The 15,731-nt window shown below is 39.7% G+C and overlaps 1 protein-coding gene across 6 annotated transcripts in view; it reads right to left on the bottom strand.

Moving 5' to 3' along the window:
• Window positions 1-15,698, bottom strand: part of PAM (peptidylglycine alpha-amidating monooxygenase) — a 218,322-nt gene extending 202,624 nt beyond the window's left edge. For all 6 annotated transcript variants that reach the window (XM_084628617.1, XM_084628616.1, XM_084628612.1 and 3 more), the window contains exon 1: window positions 15,610-15,698. The gene's annotated coding sequence lies outside the window, so the exon portion shown is untranslated. The remainder of the gene's footprint in view (window positions 1-15,609) is intronic.
• Between the last annotated feature and the right edge of the window lie 33 nt (window positions 15,699-15,731).

The following is a 15,731-nucleotide window of genomic DNA, read 5'->3' as shown; positions in this document are numbered from 1 at the left end:
TAACAAACAAACAGAAAGGTACGACCAAGACATGTCCACACTGATCTATCAATGTGACAAACAATCAATAAACTTTCTTGACTTCACTGAAGTAGAAATGTAGTAAGTTAATTTAAGTAGTCCAGCTTCAGAAGGGACGTTAATCTAATGTCCCTTTTAGTGAAATTTGAGAACTACCACAAGTTTAGAATCAGTAGGTGTAATTTGTAATTAATTGTAATTATTGTCCTTGATAATATTCCCAGCCCTTCATAAGAGACGGTGCAATGAAGAGTAGCGTCTAATGAAAGCTAATATACAAAATTATTACAGTTGTTGATACTGTAGGATTTCAGGCCTCAAATAATTAACTTCCAAAGGTATTATCACAGTGTTGAGTTGATGTTTTTAATGATCTTATTCAAGTTCTTGAACTACTAGCATGGATAAATACATCTGTTCAACCACAAACTGACCTAGATAGCAGGTAGGTCAAGTTAGTCTTCATACGCACCAAAGAAATGTAACAATGGAGACATAAATCAGTGTTTAAAGCAGCCAATTTTATCAAGTGGTTAGAACCCAGAGAACCCAGCACTGAAAAGACTCTTCCGAAGAAAGACCTTTGCCCTAAGAACATAAGCTTACTGTTCTACTGGAAGTTCATAATGATTGTAGAAAGAGTCTTGTCCTGCCTACAATCTCCCAACGGTGCTGAGATAAGGAGTCTTAAATGTCCTCAGGAAGCATGCTCCATTCTATGCTAATCTGCTCCATAACTATGAACTTCAGTCAGGCTGACTTCATCTAATAAAAATATGATTGAGAAAAAGGATACATACCTAAAGATAGGTATTAAAGTGGAGAAACTTGTATTCTGAGATAGAAGATTTCTAAATCCCAATAAAGCAACACTTCAATGTTGGCTTCCCTAATTTGCTTAAGTAATTGAAAATCATTAACAGTTAATTAGGCATACCAAAAGCCATGTGACAAAAGTAAACCTAGTACAACAGATGGTGCAGAATTCACAAATTACAGTACACGGGAAACTCAAACATGTAGGAAAACAGTCAGATATAAGAGAGCCAACTATAGACAAGCACGTGTAGGTAATACATATTTTGATGATATGGCTATAGAGATGGGAGTTATTGGAAAAAAAGAGAAAATTAAGCTACCTAGGAAAAGTAAGATTCTCAACTGTAGTATTAAATTAATGACTGATGGGGCTGGTGGTACCACCTATTACTAATGTTTGCTGACCGTCATCACTATAAAAAAGAAGCCCCTGTTTTCAGTTGCTTATAAAACTCTGCCATATTTTAACCATTTGGGCTGAAGTGAATTTGTTTGAGATAATTTCATCCAAAACTGTCGAGCCATTTCCAAGAACAAGGCTAGGGAAAAGAATGTTTTTCCTACAATAAAAATTTTTAGCGACCATTTCTTTGAACAACTTTCATGACCCCATGCTTTGAACTTTGGCAGATGCAACACCTCCATGAAAGTAGGCCCCAATTTGGCCAAGTTATAAGCCTTTGGGGGGGAAATAATGGAAGTTCACACATGCTTAGTAGAGACTACCTAGATGTTAGCAGCTATATTCCCTGAAGATTCCATCAGACTGGGCTTGTTACAACACAGTTGAGAAGCCCTTTCCAGGAAACTGCACCTCTGCACTGCAGTGGGCTATGTCAGATCCAGTCCAGACACTTGAAATGAGAGCAGAGAAAATGTCTCACCTGTGTTCTCAGTTACTTCTCTGCTGGGTTCAGGCAGCATGGAGGAGGAAGCTGCCTAATTCAAATGTAGATGGGACAAAAGACAGACTGGGACCAGGAGACTAGGGAGGAGTGGGGGTGATGAGAATGGAAGCTTAGAGTGGAAGGGGGAGACTTGGAGCCAGCAAGGGAAATCGGGGAGGGAGGAATAGAAGCCTGAGATCAGATGAGGAGCTGGGGGAAAACTGGGACTGAAAACCAATGGGGCAGGGAAGACAAAGATACTGAGACAAACGTCAGAGGGACACACACGGATATTGGATGAGGAGCCGAGGAGCCCAGGAAGAAAGACTGGGACTGGGAGCCAGTGGGAGAGGAGACATGGGCAAGGGTACTTGTGCAACTGCATCCAGAAGGCTGCTCTAACTTCGGCTGGGTATGGCCCTAGTAGGGACAATAATATGGGAAGGGACTTAAAGCAACCTTTGCTCTTCATTCTGCTGCATAATATCTTCCCCCAAAAATTTACAGACTCATCTTAGCAATTGATAAATTGCATCTTTTAAAACTGAATCTGCCACCATCCAAAGGAGCTAACAATATAAAGGTTTCCCCAGGTTCATAGTACACTGAATTGAAGAACTTCAACAGTATTTTAAATATTTCATAGTAGTACCAAGATAATTATTTGTAACCCAATTTCAATATGAACATACATACAAAATGGAGTTCAGAATGCAATCTGGAAAAAAGAAAGGGGGGCTGCCAACAGTAAAGGTTTCAAGCACACTATTTATAGCTGCAAAAATCTACAAATTGACTCAAAATGACAGTAAACAACACGCATACAAATAAAGAGATGGATTCAAGGTTAATGACATCACTATTTATTTTTAGAAGACAAACACTTCAGCGTGGCTTCAGGAAAGTACTACATGTTAGTTATTTCATACAGGTCATCCTGAATGTTTAAGGGGATTTATGTTTATTTTATAATTACAAAGCAATGTTGAACAAAAATAAATCTTATGTGAAATTCACAAATATTTATTTTTCTAAATTGTGTTACAGTTTGTTTAAGTTCACCTCCTAATGTTGACTAATTTTAAAAACTCTCCAGAGCCACTACCTACACCCACCTTTCCTAGCTCTAGCTTTTACTGCCCTAGAGAGTTCTTAAGGAACAGTGGCATAACTTAGTAGTCCAGGGAGCCTGAGGAGCATAGCTTTATGGGGTAGAGCAGGGATCGGCAACCTTTGGCACGTGGCCCGTCAGAGTAAGCTGCCTGGCGGGCCGGACCAGTTTGCATACCTGCCGCGTCCACAGGTTTGGCCGATCACAGCTCCCCCTGGCCGCGGTTCACTGCTCCAGGCCAACGGGGGCTGCGAGAAGCAGCAGCCAGGACATTGACCCACAATATTCCACATAATTTACCATTTATAGGATAAAGTGTAATGGAAATTGAGAAACATGTGATGGGTTCATCACAGAAAGTGTTACACAGCAAACAAATATAAAATGTAAATGTATTTTTAAATGACACACACTGTCAGATAAATAAAGCCAAAAATCAACTTACAAAGAATATCTGAAATTCTTTTCCCACATAAGTTACATAAAACTAAGGCACTAAAATATTTGTATACAGGAAAAAAAATAGGTGTCCTTTTGATGCAAAGTGCTTTACTATTAAAAATACAATTAGATATGTACAAAACACGCCAATAACAAACAAAAATACTAGTAGTTCCTCAAGCACCATACAACCTACAAAATAAAGTAAGTTTTATTGTCTAATTTCCCTCCTCCTCCTGAGAGAAGGATTAATACAGACCTCCAGTTGTGGGCTCCCTCATAGCTCTGGGACCACCCCTCCAAACTAAGGTGAGCAGACAGCACCATCAAGTGGAGGTTTGAAGATGAGCACAGTCCAGAAAGGCCAATAAACCTTCTTCAGAGTAGTTTCTTCACATAGGTTGGATCCAGTCTTTTTTAGCCTTTGCATCTCAACAAATCATATTTGCAATTCACTCCTTTTTCTACTGGCGGCCAATGCAAAGAATGTTCACAAGTGGTCACGTAAGAGAATAAACAAATTCCCACATTCTGCCCGTGATGGAGATGCCCTGCTGGTAGCTCACAGCAGAAGGAGTTTCAATGGCAAAATCCTGTGACAGGAACTAGATCACTGTGAGGAAGGAGAATCTCCCAGGTTACAAGTCTGGTAGAAACATCCTGACTTCCTCAGAAAACTGATTCCTTAAGATTGTGAATAGCCAAGAACCATCTCCAATTTATTAACACATTACAAGATCTGGTTGTACCCTACAATGTTATTATTCAATGTTAAGGCATCACTTAACATTGAATAATATGAGTAGGAAACAATATAACTCTGCATCACATCACATGACAAGATTTGGGATGTAGACTCAAATTAGCCCCTTATTTTTTTTTAATCCATTTTTTAAAGCATCAACTGGATTAGTCAAGAAAAGCTGTGGATTCCCTTGTGACTGTGCTCAAATGGAGTGATATAATTCCATAGTCCAGACCATCAATGGTAGCTTTTGGTGAATTAACTGCTCATTCTGTTCAATTTATTCTGAACCTGATTTGGAGCTCACCTTTGATGATGAGGGGAAAAAAGAGCTGGTAGGCCTTGAGCATCCCAAATGAGAAACAAGGATTGATATCAAACTTCTCAGGCCAGTAAGAGGAGAAAAAAAAAAAAAAAAAAAGATGGCCCACAACTCAGCCAGATAAACAGGATGTTCCTACCTGATTAATCTTCTCCACACAGAAAGCCAAAAAAGTCTCAAAGTGAGAGACTCTATCCAGGTTTTTCTACTCTGCTTATCACACAGTATATTGTCACCTGACTGAATTACTAGTATGTTTGTCCAAGGCTAGAGATATTCCAGCTACATCAGATTTGCCACCACACAACATCTATGGTTAACTACTTGCTGTATCTATTCCTAGCCTCAAGAACAGTGTTCCTATAAACCTGCATAAATTATGTATATAAAGAAGTCAGTTTAATTTGCAAAAGTTCATATGCCATCTCCTCTCAAACCTCTGGTTAAGTTATTTAAATTCAAGTTATCATTAAACCATGAGGCAGGCATTCTGTACTGATAAAGTCAAACTGTGGACAGAAGCCAGAAAGTCAAGCACTCCAAACAATGAGATATACTAGCCTTCAACTAGTTTAACCACCACCAATCCTGGGGCAGCTGTGATTCACCAGGAGATCATCATCAACTCACACAACAATTTAAAAATATTCAATATATAAATCCTGTATTACATATGTCCAGTCATTTCCAACCTGAAATATTTATTACTCATGCACATTGCAGTAGCAACTTCTTGCCTGCTCTTTAAAAAGAGGACAACATAATTAAGCATACGAAAGACTATGTATATTTCCTCTCCTGATTGCTGGGGCTCCTTTATCTTCTCTTTGCTGTTCTAGGATTGCATATTTTCAGATTGATAATATTTTTATTTGCCTTTGTGTATTCTTGGGTGTTATTTTTAATACCATTGCATAAGCTGCAAAGAATATTTTTGATACAGTAATTTAAAGTTAAATATTGTGACAGACATTACTTCTGAAATGCATACATCCAAACCTGGAAAATTAAGGGTTTACTCAAACAAAGAGCCATTGAAAGCTGCCTTAAGCAGCTACTTGATGGACAAAATCAAAACAAAAAACAACAACAACAAAAGGACATTCTCCTAAAGAGGTGAAATATAAAACTATCCATTACATTTAGTGATAGCTTGAGGATCTCTCTTAAGACAAGAGTTTCAATGTTCAGGGCTAACTGCACCATTATCCCTTTCCCTATCCTGCAATGGAATTCAGATATTCTCCCATGCCTGGACCTGGCCCTGGGCTACAGTACCCTGTGTATCAATCATTCCTACCCAGCAGGTCCGGCTGACTTTAGGTACCTGCTGTTCTTCCCCAGTGGTATATGGTGATCAGACAGTTCTCTGAAAATAACAATATTGATTATTTTGCAGTAGGAACAAAGCATTTCAAGAAAAATTGTTTTAAAACAAACAGCCTACATGTTTGTCTATCTTACCTAAAGACTTACCATCCCCTAATAATTTAGCAAGCCCTAACTTCTTCAGACCCCCATCCTGTGGCTCAGCCTGACTCTCCAAAACAACTAACTTCCCCACTGTGTTTCCCTCAAGAATGTGTTCTTTAATAAGCCTGCCAGAGTTCTTTTGATCACCTGCATTGTGGTGCCTTTTCCTGTCCTGGTTTAAGCCAGCTTTGTAAATTATCTGGAGAGAAGGCAAAAATCTCCATAGCTAGTAGTCCTGGCATTGCCCCTTAACCGCTCACAGGTCTGCAGAGAGATACCTTATCTTGAGCCATTCTTTCTATTCCTGCTTGTTTTTTCAGAAAGTCTCACTTTGTGTTAAAACCAACAGTCATACAGAACACATCTCAATAACCACGTCAACATACAATATTAAGAAATTACAAAGCAGCTCCAGATGCATCACAAAGAGGATCTACAAGAGCAGTCTTCAGTGTTATAGGTTTATTGTACCATAACTAACAGTTATAAAAATATTTTATTCAGCAACTTTAAGAAAATGTAACCAGCATTCACATGAACAAGTGATATCAGTCTATGTTCAGAAGAGACTGACGTGTCACAGACATTTCTCCCCTACCCTGGCTACAGCAAGTGACCATTCTGCATCCACTGCTGTGAATTACTGACCACTTAGAGAGAAATACACATTGTTCTCACCAAGAAGAGTTATTTTTCCCATGATCCATAAATTTATGGACACCCCTTTGGCATGATAAAGTTATTAAGCTCCTTTCCACAAAGGAAAGGCCATAACAACTCACTGCCACCATCATCACAGCTTTAGAGTTATGGGTAATATGAAAGATAACTGCCCTTCCCAAGTAAGTTATATGGGCAATTTTTTATTATGGAATTAGAAGGTATTTTTATATAAATCACTGTGCCTTATTAACAAACAATTTAAACCCACTTTAGATTTTGTGATTGAGTCATAAAGAAAACCTTTTCATGCCTGTGAAATTCTTATCAGAAATGGCACAATCATCAATCTGTTCCTATAGGAGGGGGCCTTTATTGAGCAGCAAAGGAGGCAGTCAAAGCTGTCAATCATTAACAGACCTCTGGAAGAGGACCCACCATTTCTTTAAGTTTCCAGAACGGTAACTAGGATAGTACTGAGAATTATAATTTAAAATCGTTTTAGCATAATTACTGACTTCCACTTATTTCCTAACTAGTGTCTTCAGAGAGAATGCCACCCCTTAAAGTGAGTTTCGACTGGTGAACTTGATCTCTCTATATTAAAAAAGAGACGAGAAAGCCAGAATAATGTGCATTTTGCCTTTTACTCAACTAATACACACATCAACTTGTCACAGAGGGACATAACTAGCAATGCTTATGTACTTTATATACAGATGGAGTAAAGAGAAATCCTCTCCACAGTGAAATGTTGCAAATAGCCTTGCCAATAGCACCTATCTAGGCTACCATCATTTTCAGATGCAATAACTTGGAAAAGGAGAGCAACCTCTAATTTTGGAAGCAAGTTACCTGACACTATTTTCTAATCTGAACACTCATAATCAAGTATATTAGAAGTATGAGAAAAATGTCTTAAATATCAAAAATATCAAACCCCACACACTGGTATTTCTAACCTTCAGCTTCCACTGCAGTGAGGAAGTAGTTCCTAGTCCAATTATATTCAGCATCTCGGACTTCACAGAGCACATGTGTGCACAAAGATAAAACTAACTGGGGTAAAACTGGTTTCAACCAAAGTCACCTCAATTTCAAAAAGCCCATTGAAGATAGCGAGTATATATTTGAAAGCCAGTTAATAGTGTACCAATGATTTTAAATAAATACAAATATATAAGTTATCTAGAAGGGATTACTTGTGTTTAATCTTTTCAGAACTTGTTTTCTATTAAACTGCTTGGAAATGACCATTTAAAAATTTTTATACAGTGTAATATTTTCACTTTTTTTGAAAATGGAGTTGGGCACTTTTGAAAATGTTACCCTTCATAGAGACAACATTTATTTTAAAAAGGTCATTTCCAAAAATTTAGAAGATTTTGTTTAAAATTATGGTCTACATAAGAAATGTAAAAACATATACCACATCCACATAAAATCTGCCATGAGATGAAAAATACCTCTTTATTCTAAAGAGAGATATCAACCCTCCCGGAACATTTCCTAAAAGCCCAAGAAATAGAGGAGTCTTGCTGCCAGCCCTGAAGATTGGCATTCAGGCAATTCATTAATGTGGTGGTCTGATAAGAATGTTCACTGATTAAGGGCTCCTCATGGAGAATGCTCTGCCCGTCTGAAGATGTTCTATTTTAGGAGCCTCTATTGATTGTAACCATAAATATACCACATGGGGAGAAAAGGTTTCTGTCAATTAAGTTAGTCCAAAACCATTCAAGGCTTCATTGCTCAAAAATCAACACCTTAATTTCAGTCCGGGAGCATTGGAACACAGACATTCAGGGACAAAACACTCAGCTCAATAAGCACACAGCCACATTCTGCACTAACTTGAGAATATGAACAGGCTAAAAGGTGCAGAGCATACTGAGGGGACAAAGCATCCACCAGTAAAGGAGCTCTGCCTCTGTAAGAAAGCCCTGTAGCCTGCTGGCCAGATGTAGATGAAGAAAGCAATAGAGTTGTAAAAGGATAATTTTATGGTAGCATAGATTCATAACCGCATACAAAATTGCAAAACAGCAATTTCTATTGTGAATAGTAATTGATTATAATTTGCAGCACGAAAAAGGAAGTCTTTTAAATGTCTGGTTCCAAAAGCATAGCAAACCAGCTCCTCCATACAACATAGCAGTCATGGTATTCTATCATGCCTCTTGATGACACAATTGTGGTTTCACTCTTCAAAAGAAGTCCCTGCAACAGTTTAAAAAGCTTTATTTTCACCTGTAAAAGTACCTTCAAACACTACTTATCAGAGTTATAGAAGAAGTCTTAAGTCATTTAATTAATTGTCCTTATGCTTCATAAGTCAGTTTAGGCACATCTTTACTCATAAGCATATCACCATTGTAAAAGCAAGGTTTTTACCCCGGCCAATAAAAACCCCACTTATTTACAGTAAACTCCCACTCCTGAAGCATCTGAAATCTACAGCATTGTGCTCGTGCAGGAGATACTAAAACTGACTAGGCTATCTTCATTGTCTGAGTGCTTGAGTGTACATAGTAAACTAAACAGCATTAATAGAAAAAAAACAGATTTTTTTAAAATTCAGTTTAATAATGTACGGTATGTTAGTAGCAATACATGAGGATTTTTTTTTAACCTCTAAGATTCTTAACCTGACATTTCTTTAACTCACTCATTGCATGAACCCTTTGAAACTTGGTGTTAAGATCCCCTCTCTCTCAATTCCTCAATGCTATTGTACAGACAATTTTTTGTTATTGTCTGGCTTGTCATGAGTATTGGACTTCTGGCATGGATTTTATTAAAAGAAAAACAAGGACCATTTAGGTATATTTATTTATATGAACTTTAGAAATAGAAATAAGATACATGAAGCTTTTCAACCTTGTAATTTCATTTAACAGACTATTTAAATTGTTTTGTCAGTTGCAGAAAGATGTATCACATAGAACACAGAGTTTAATATCATAACAGAAACGAACTAAGTTATTGTCTACATACATTTGTTCTCTGAAAAACTGAGCACTATATATCTCTGTTACCTAAACCTGTGGATTAATCTCATTTAATATCCTGATATAACAATAATGAAGCAAATTAATGCTATGGGAGGAAAAGACAGTGGGCTATAGTTATTAGGCATTATTATAGCCACCGGGGTCTATAACTGGATGCCTGCTGTGAAGAGAAAGCTCTTCTACACTGACGATTGCAGAGCCCTTTCCTTAGACAGAGGTCAAGCGTCTCATTTCTGTTCACCACTGTGAAAAGAATTCTTCCTAACAGAAGGCTCTTTGCACATTGTCTACTTACATCCGTCTAGAAACGATTTACAAATTATTTATCTGCACAGTTAGGGTAGCTCACTAGACTACAGACCAAAACAATATCAAAATATCTTCTTAAAAGAAGAGTATAGATAACAGACTTGAAAAACAAAGCAGAAATATCTGACACTGAACAAAAAGGGCCAGAAATAGCCTGATGTGCAACAAAGTTATAAACAAGCTGCTTCTGCTCCACTCATTGTAAGGAAAACTGATAATTGACAAGCATAAAATAAGTTCCACTCAAAAACTTATGTTTCGAGAACATTAATATCCAAAAGCTGTGGTGGGCCATGCAACCTTAACCCTGCCTTTTTTGTACGTACATTACAGTTTTGTCTTTAATTACATGGTCATATTCTTTTTCTCATAATAAAAGAGTTCACTACAACCTTAGGTACAAGAGCAGCTCTCTGTAGTGTCTGTTACTCCTATGTACTTATGATATTTACTCCCATCCCTTCTGATATTTTGACATTTGTTTTTATCTTAAATTGGGACAAAGTCATATATGAAATTTTATCATGCAACAGAAAATTCAAATAAAATTGGTTCAAAAATGTTGAACCAAAACATTATGACTTTCCTGAATAGAAACATTTCATTTTGGTTTGTCAAACTAGATCTAAATGTTTTGTTTCAGCATTTATCTGTGACCCCTGAGCTGCCGTGGTAACTCATGGAAATTCTGGTTTTGGTTCCCTCACACACTATTCTCATCTACCAGCAAAATTTCCTGAGCGGACTGCATTTCCCACAATGCAGCAGAAAACCCCCTTCCCTTTCCGCTACCCTCCCACCCCCCTTGTTGAACTGATATTGGGAAACCCAGCTCATTGAGAATGGGGGCATGAGTATCCAAACCTCATTTCACATTATGCACTGCAACAGTTCCAGCAAAAACAGACCAACGTCTAATGCAGGGGTTCCCAAACTTGGTTCCCACCACTTTCTACAGCTCCCATTGGCTGGAAAAAGTGACCGTGGCCACTGCAAGCTGCGAATGGCTGCACCTGCGGATGCTCAGATTAACAAAGCACCTCACAGCCCACCAGGGACTTACCCTGAACAAGCTGCAAACCAAGGTCTAATGGATACAAAACAAAAACATTTTGATTTAGTTTGACAAACTGTACTATTTTGATTCATGCTGACCAGCTCCCAAACTAAATACTTCATTTTGATTTTTTCCCACAATGGAAAATCTAAATGTTTTTGGGAATATGAGATTTCCCTGCAGAAATCATCTATTTTGCAGAAACTGACTTTTTCACTGAAAAGACTGCAATGGAAAATTCCTAACCAGCTCTAATACGTTCACTAAACTCATGATCATACTGGCAAAGAAATATGCCAGTTTACTGTGATTTTAAAGCAGAAACACCCACTGAAATAATTTCCGTCTACAAATGTTCTACCTATTCCTGTTTCAACTACGGTCACGTCATGTTCAGACACCAGCTCTCTGTATACCAATAGGGTCTCCACTATGTGTGCAGATTTTACGATCAGCTTTTAAGAAATCACTGCATACACTGCAGCTCCAAAATACACACTTTCAACCATTGTGCTCAAAAGATACTATTTGAATATGCAAACATTGTACTTGTGCACGCAGATACTAATTTTTCATGTGCAACAAGCATTTTTGGCCATTTAACTATGTATTTATATTCCTCCTCCCAATCACTGTAGTGTCCAGGCTTCTCACAAGTATTCATGAATTTATGTTCGACTCCCATTTGAGGTAGGGATGTATTTATATACGTTTAAAAAATGACGAACTGAGATAAAAAGAGATGAGATTTGTGCACCCAGGAAGTATGAAACAGAAGAAGGAACTGAATCCCAAATCTCACTGGGGTATATCTGTCGTGTACCTTAACTACAGACCACTCTTACCTCACCACAACTTAGCTGAGTTTTGAAAATTCAGCCCTTAAAAACTAAAGAAATGTGCCATAACTGGCAATAATTTTGAATGACACTGCTTTTATGAGCACCAATTTAAGTTTTCCTGTCTTATTTATTTATTTTAAGATATCTCTTTGCCACAAACCACCTAACAGTTTAGAGGGGAAAAAGAATGAAATGAGTATTTGTTAAAAAAACATCAGATTGATAAATCTGGAAAAAGGTCTCCCTATATCCACAAAAACAGGCTAGAGAAAGGCACTGGAGGTATCCAGCAAAGAGTAAGATCAAAACCGAAGCTGCATATAGAGTAGATCTTTCCTTCTCACATCAGCCCAAAAGCTCTGAACTGTGTGTGTGCACACACACTTGGAGGAGATGGAGTTACTTGTGTTACTTTAATGGACTGTAAGATGTTTATGATTATTTTTACAAATAATCTATATTGTTATTTCTGTGTCTTACACTAGAGTTCTCTTTTTGCCTGGAAGTATTTCAACTTGGATTGAAATGGTAGAAACTGAATAAATACAAAAAAAAATAATAATAAAGCAAGTTTTGATAATATACATAGGAATTGCCATTGTAGATCAGACCCATGATCTAGTCCAGTAAACTGTCTCCAACAATGGCCAGAACCAGATGCCTCTGACAAGGTACAAAAACCCACACTACATAAGTGAGGTATAACTTGCCCCCATGAAGTCTCATCCTAAAAGTTAGATATTGGCTTAAACCAGGGTTTAAATTCAGCCGGAGCTGTTCAGAGCTTTTCAAATCCGCAAGGCAGAAGCTGCAAGCTCTGGGAAATACTTCTATGAGAATTTAAACCCTGGTTTAACCCCTGAAGCATGAGATTTTAACGTAGACAAACTTCGGAAGTAAGATTAACACTACATATCTTTATTATCCATATAAACATCCAATCCCTCTGTGAATCTTACTAAATTTATGTTCTGTTGACATCCTGTGAGAGTGAGTTTCTCAGTCCAATTATGTGTGAGCAGAAAATATTTTTTCCATTTACAATTTTGATTTTGCAACCTTTCAGTTTAATTTTGAAGGTCCCCATGCTCTTGCACTGAGACAATGACAAGATTATAACCTGTTTCCCTTTGAGCAGGGGTGAAAGTAAGCCGGTTCGGTACCAGTAAACAGTGGCCCCCGGTACCGACCCAAACGCAGGTGATGTTAAAGCGCTGCCGTGGCAAAGGACCCAGCTTAAAGCACTCGCGGGGGGGGGGGGGCACTAGCAGGCAAAAGGAGCTGCTGCCCCAGGGCCCGGCAATTTAAAACGTCCTGGGGCTCTGGTTGCTGCTGACGTGGCAACAGTCAGAGCCCTGGGCAGCAGGGGCCAGGCAGCGCGGATGCACTGGCTGGGGGACACTGACCCCCCCCTCCCTGCCCTTCCGCCTCAGGCCCCACTCCTTCTGGGGGCCAGAGCCAGCCCCCGTTTTGGTAAGTCCTCTGTGTTACTTTCACCCCTGACTTTGAGCCATAACAATACTTAACAAGGAGGTAATATGCTATACAGAGGTTCTGCCCTTACATACATGCGTATAATTCATTGCAATCATGGCAATTGTAGACATATATTCAAGACCAAACTTTGTCTCAGTCTAAACACTGTGACACCCATTGCACATGTTTAAGTCACTTCCAAAATAATAGAGGAAGTAAGGTGTTCAAACTAAACCCCCGTTGGAAGTCCCCTGATTTGGAGCTCCCTCCCTTGCTTCATAAACAAATTTAACAGGATAATAAATACAATTTAAGACCTTGTTTTTGCAACTCAATCTGTAGATTTAGAACCCTGCACAAACCTCTACTGAGTTCAACGAGTTCTGTGCAGGTCTCCACTTGCACTGACCTAGTTGCAGTAGAAAGACCTAGATATTACACACACCTTTTGGTTATTAGCCCTTTCCCGACAATTTATCATCTTTTCACCACTGGTACAACTCCCATGGTGGGAGCACTAGACCAGGGAAGGTGCCAGGTTGTCAGGAGTGTTTTAATCACCACATCATCTAACCCCTAATGCTGTTCTGAGTTTATTTCGTCATCCAGGAATTAGTTGATTCATTCTGTTAACAAGGTGAGATGACTAGTCATTTATATTTTATTTTGTACTGTGAATTTTAAATCATCAGATAGGAACTTTATGTTTTATTTTTAATTAAATCTAAATTGATCAAAAAAGTGCTAATTATAGTTAAGATTTCTGGAAAGTCAGCATTTGGCTTCTGGAATCTGGGACCATCAAAGGTTCATTATATTTTTTTCAGTACACTACCACACAAAAAGGACATGTAAAGTATGGCCCAGGGAAGATAGGGATGGTGGGGCCTTGTTTGACATCTGGCATTGTAGGAAGGATTCAGAATACCAAGCTATGAGCCTGTGGTTTTGTTATTTTTTTGTTTGGTTTTGAATAAGGAGCTTCGATAATTAGTGTTTCTATTTTAATACCCATACTTGAGTTACATTGTAGGTTAACACTTGGTAATTTATACTGTGTTTCTCTGGAGAGCTCTGTGTGTGTGTAACTCATTATTTCTCATGTGAGCATTTTTATGTCTTCATATCATCTTTACAGAGTCTTCCAAAATATGCTGATGCAAAACTTTACAGGGATAGTGTCAATTTACATTTTGGCCTAATGGCTATGTTTTTCAAAAACAACCTTCTATAAAAATCTAACACCCAAAGGTTTCTAATTCTCAAATATTCACATGGGGAATTCAGACGTTTTTAAAACAAGTGTTCTCCAGTTGACAGAAGAAGCCAGAACATGTAGTGCTGGGTAGCTTAAAGTGAAACTATGACCAAAAGCATACATTTAATTGATTTTCATTGCTCACCTTGTAAGTGCACAGAAGTCAGAACATAAACAATTTCAAACGTGAAGTGTAAGAATGAAAAGCACTTTCAATAGCGGATAAGTCAGGTCCATGATAAACAAGATGGCACTACCGACAACTGCAATTTAAAAAGCTGCACCACCACCTTTAATATACCTGACTCTACTACCGACTCTTCCTCTCACCCCAGGACAAATACTACGAGGTTTGTTGTGCTACTATCATATCAAAGATGTACCTGTGTGTGTATATATGTAAGCAATGCAGCATAAGAAACTTTGGTCAAAGGGAAACTGAAGTGTTTCTTGGGCAAGGTAGAAAGAACAGCATATGAAGGTACAGCTAGAGGATGAGAAACACACACTTGTCAAGTAGCGCTGATCCACCACTCCAGACACAGGAAGGGGTGTGAGTCTTCCATTAAACGGGAAGCCATAAAGCGACTTTCTAAATCCCGAAGTAACCAGGAAAACACAAAAAAATGGTCGTTTCTTCGTAGGAGACACAAACCGCTAAGCAACAGGGGCTGCAACAGAAACCCCAACTACCGCCCCCGCCCGCAAGAGCAGAGGGACCCGTTCTCTCCGCAGCAGCTGGGCGAGGAGCGCCCCCGACTCAGCACAGACCCTCGGCCCGGAAACCAGCGGGGGAAGCCCTGGCCCAGGAGCGGAGCAGCTGGTGGCCTCCAAGCCTTAGGGGCGACTCACGCTCTACCCTTGCCCAAGCCGAGCCCGGCCGGCCCGGGCCCAGCCGCTGCCAGACGCGGGGGCGGCAGCCCCCAGGAAAAGTTGCTCCCATGCAGTGGCCCAGCCCGGGCCAGGGAACGAGGGGGCGCGCGGCGGGGTAGGTGCCCTTCCCTGCCGGGAAACACGTGCCCGGGGGGTGCCTGGGCAGGGGGCGCTTGTACCAGGCGGGCGGGGGAGAACGCTGCAGATGCCCGGGGAAGAGAAGACGGGGGTGGCCGCACCCAGCTCTGGGGAAGGGAGGAAACGACACAACTCCCCGGGGGCCGCAGCCCCACGCACTCACCCGCTGCCCACGGCGGCTCTGGCGTTGGCGGCTCCTCCTGCCCGCGGCCGCTGCTTTACCCGACGCTTCCCCCCCGCCTGACGCCGAGCCCGCCCCGCCCCTAGGCAGAGCCGCCTGCCCCG

The sequence above is a fragment of the Lepidochelys olivacea genome (genome assembly GCF_965140295.1).
Source record: "Lepidochelys olivacea isolate rLepOli2 genome assembly, chromosome: 5".
Classification (NCBI taxonomy): Eukaryota; Metazoa; Chordata; order Testudines; family Cheloniidae; genus Lepidochelys; species Lepidochelys olivacea.
This window is presented reverse-complemented; position numbering and strand designations above follow the sequence as displayed.